Source organism: Bombina bombina, chromosome 3 (genome assembly GCF_027579735.1).
Source record: "Bombina bombina isolate aBomBom1 chromosome 3, aBomBom1.pri, whole genome shotgun sequence".
Taxonomy (NCBI): Eukaryota; Metazoa; Chordata; class Amphibia; order Anura; family Bombinatoridae; genus Bombina; species Bombina bombina.
In genome coordinates this window covers 1,268,754,334-1,268,759,064 of record NC_069501.1, presented here as the reverse complement: position 1 = coordinate 1,268,759,064, position 4,731 = coordinate 1,268,754,334, and positions in this window count along the sequence as shown.

Sequence of the window (4,731 nt, the reverse complement as noted above, 5' to 3'; positions counted from 1 at the left end):
ATTATTATTTTTTCTTCATTCTCTTGCTATCTTTATTTAAAAAAGAAGGCATCTAAGCTATATTTGGTTCAGAAAACCTAGACAGCACTTGTTTATTGGTGGGTGAATTTATCCACCAATCAGCAAGAACAACCCAGGTTGTTCACCAAAAATGGGCCGGCATCTAAACTTACATTTCAAATAAAGATACCAAGAGAATGAAGAAAATTTGATAATAGGAAGTAAATTAGAAAGTTGCTTAAAATTGCTGCTCTGTCTGAATCATGAAAGAAAACATTGGGTTCAGTGTCCCTTTAACATAATTAAAATAGACCAAAATTAAAGTTACAATATTACTCACTACTTAGTTAAAATAAATACAAACTTACCTGTGAAATAAAAATAAAACCTAAGCTTAAACTAAAAAAACCCTAACATTACTTTAAAAAAAATAAAATATAAACACTCACGGCTAGATTTAGAGTTCTGCGGCCAAAGGGGTGCGTTAGCTACGCGTGCTTTTTTCCCCCGCACCTTTTAAATACCGCTGGTATTGAGAGTTCACAGAAGGGCTGTGTTAGGCTCCAAAAAGGGAGCGTAGAGCATAATTTACCGCCACTGCAACTCTAAATACCAGCGGTGCTTACGGACGCGGCCAGCTTCAAAAACGTGCTCGTGCACGATTCCCCATAGGAAACAATGGGGCAGTTTGAGCCGGAAAAAAACCTAACACCTGCAAAAAAGCAGCGTTCAGCTCCTAACGCAGCCCCATTGTTTCCTATGGGGAAACACTTCCTACGTCTGCACCTAACACCCTAACATGATCCCCGAGTCTAAACACCCCTAATCTTACACTTATTAACCCCTAATCTGCCGCCCCCACTATCGCTGACCCCTGCATTTTATTATTAACCCCTAATCTGCCACTCCGGACACCGCCGCAACCTACATTATACCTATGTACCCCTAATCTGCTGCCCCTAACACCGCCGACCCCTATATTATATTTATTAACCCCTAATCTGCCGCCCCCAACGTCGCCTCCACCTACCTACAATTATTAACCCCTAATCTGTCGACCGGACCTCACCGCTACTATAATAAATGTATTAACCCCTAATCCGCCTCACTCTCGCCTCAATAACCCTATAATAAATATTATTAACCCCTAATCTGTCCTCCCTAACATCGCCGACACCTAACTTCAATTATTAACCCCTAATCTGCCGACCGGACCTCACCGCTACTATAATAAATGTATTAACCCCTAAAGCTAAGTCTAACCCTAACACTAACACCCCCCTAAATCAAATATAATTTAAATCTAACAAAATAAATTAACTCTTAAATTATATTATCCTATTTAAAGCTAAATACTTACCTGTACAATAAACCCTAATATAGCTACAATATAAATAATAATTATATTATAGCTATTTTAGGATTTATATTTATTTTACAGGTAACTTTGTATTTATTTTAACCAGGTACAATAGCTATTAAATAGTTATTAACTAATTAATAGCTACCTAGTTAAAATAAATAAAAAATTACCTGTAAAATAAATCCTAACCTAAGTTACAATTAAACCTAACACTACACTATCAATAAATAAATTAACTAAACTATCTACAATTAAATACAAATAAATACACTAACTAAAGTACAAAAAATAAAAAAAGAACTAAGTTACAAAAAATAAAAAAATAATTTACAAACATTATAAAAATATTACAACAATTTTAAGCTAATTACACCTACTCTAAGCCCCCTAATAAAATAACAAAGCCCTACCCTATTCTAAAATAAAAATTGTAAAGCTCTTTTACCTTACCAGCCCTTAAAAGGGCCTTTTGCAGGGCATGCCCCAAAGATTTCTGCTCTTTTGCCTGTAAAAAAAAACATACAATACCCCCCCCAACATTACAACCCACCACCCACATACCCCTAATCTAACCCAAACCCCCCTTAAATAAACCTAACACTAAACCCCTGAAGATCTCCCTACCTTGTCTTCACCATGCTGGGTATCACCGATCCGTCCAGAAGAGGGTCCGAAGTCTTCATCGTATCCGGCTAGATGAGCTCCTCCAGAGGGTCCAAAGTCTTCATCCTATCGGGCAAGAAGAGGACATCCGGACCGGAAAACATCTTCATCCAGACGGCATCTTCTATCTTCTTCCATCCGGCGCGGAGCGGGACCATCTTCAAGCAGCCGACGCGGAGCCATCCTTCTTCACCGACAGACTAACGACGAATGAAGGTTCCTTTAAGGGATGTCATCCAAGATGGTGTCCCTCGAATTCTGATTGGCTGATAGGATAGCCAATCGAAATTAAGGTAGGAAAAATCTGATTGGCTGATGGAATAAGCCAATCAGTTTAAAGTTCAATCGGATTGGCTGATCCAATCAGCCAATCAGATTGAGCTCGCATTCTATTGGCTGTTCCGATAGAAACCCTTTTGTACAGTGATAAGACTAAATCAGAAAATGGATCTTTAACAAGATTCATAAGTACATACAACGATAGATGGCAAGATATTTGTGCAATTTTGAATAAACACTGGCATGTATTATTGATTGATCCATCTATAACTACATTTGTTGGAAATACTCCTTTAATGACACCGAAAAGAGCGCCAAACTTAAAACATATGTTAGTACATAGTCATCTCAAAACAACAAATTTGGGAAACTGGCTAAGTAACAGAAACAAAGATGGAAATTTTAAATGCACACATTGCTCAGTCTGCAATAATATGCTAATAGGGAATACATTTTGTGACAAATTTGGCACACTCCATAGAGTCAAGGGACATATCACTTGCAAAAGTGAGGGTGTTGTATATATGGTGTCATGTGACTGTCCCATGTAGTACATGGCAAAAACATACAGAGAACTCAAAGAAAGAATAAAAGAGCATAAACGTGACAGCAAAAATGAGTGCATCAAAAATAGTAGTGTTGCTAGACACTTTATGGAGCATCATGCAAGTAATAAAACTTACTACGGTTTAGAGGTTTGGAATTAGTTGATTTAAAAAGTAGAGGAGGTAACTTAGACCAGATCCTTTTACGCAAAGAGAGTAAGTGGATATTTAATACAAAAAGTTTGAAAACCTCAGGTTTAAATGAGGAAATAAATTGTGGTTCTTTTTAGGGAGATTGACCCTTTTGTGTAATGGGAATAATATCTATAAAAATCTAATTTATCCTCATCATTTGCCATTCCTCCTTAAATATCTTTTTATAATACTGAAATTGCCTATTGTGCATTTCTAAAGGAAGTCCTTTATGCTTCCCAGCACACAATCTAATTTATATACAATCAAATAACATATTGAAATGAATGAGTTTGGTCACATTACTTTGTATAAACTTATAATTATGGCAACATTGTAAATAATAATTGTGTTATATATTTCACCGGGGGCTCTTTATACTAAGAGGAGAGAGAGAAAAAAAAAAAGGCGGAGTATTCTGTTTAAATCTATGGAGGCAACGCTCCAATTGTATACAGCCAGAAGAAGCCAGTATGAAGCACAGGTGAAACGCGCGTAGCTAAATGTCGGCGGTTTTATCAGCAGAACACCGCTGACCCTTTTCAGTCTGCATCAATTGGTTTGGGACTTACCACCGAAGACGTGCTTGACACTGATGGGCCTTCCTTAAAACGAGTGGTAGAAGATTGTCAAAAAGCAATACAGACTGCTCCGGATTCCATGAAGGATATGCTTGATGAATAGCAGTTAAACACAGCGCTTACTTATGACCGCCCGTCTACAGGTCATCATGCTTAATGTTTCACTTCACTGCACTAAAGACTTTCTGTCATAAGGGTCATAAGTGATCCGTAAGAAACTTTGCTCACTTTACAGTGAATCAGAGGAAGTGCTGGTCCTATATGGATGGGAAGCGACCTTTTTTGATTTATTTGAGATACGGTATTTTGAGCTGTGCTTACTCATCTACTTTCAATGTGGATTACAAATAAACATCATTATGGGTGTTTTTTATCTTCTTTATCATGGATCTGGATAACGGACATATATAATGGACATATTCCTACAAGAATCTGTTATTTATAATTATATATGGTTTACTCTTTGATGCAGAGTGTGAGATTTTATGTTGCCAGTTGTGATGAATTAAAACATATCTACCCTGTCAATATGTACTAAGCTGTCTCTCTTTCACCTTTGGTAATGCTGTCAATATACATGATTTATAGTTTGGTGCTGGATTATAGTGGTCCTTTTTCTCTTTGTTTTAACATTTGATTTTGACCCCTACCGTGCACTACAGAAAGTGTATTCTATGTAGGAACCCATTTTTGCAAATGACTCTCATATTCATTATACTGGTAGTGCTGGTACATTGATTTAGTGATATATATATATACATACATATTTAGACATGCACAGTATATGTTTGTATCTCTATGTAAAAGCCCTTTGAAGACTTTTTTTTTCTTACACCGGAGATCTCATATCTTTGAGCCCTTATAACTTTTGTGTTCAATATTTTTTAAAACATTTTTTAGATAGTGTTATTAGAAGTGTAACTTTACTTTGTAATGTATTTTGATTCGTTTTGTGCAACTTTTTTTTTTCGTGAAAAAGCTAACCAGAGCTTTGAAGTCGCGGTAATCATTCTAGCATAAATCTCTATTGCGCTCAAGCGAGCGTGTTTACTTTCAACTCTTAATACCAGCGGTAAACCCGGCGAGCACAAACACTTGCCATAAACCC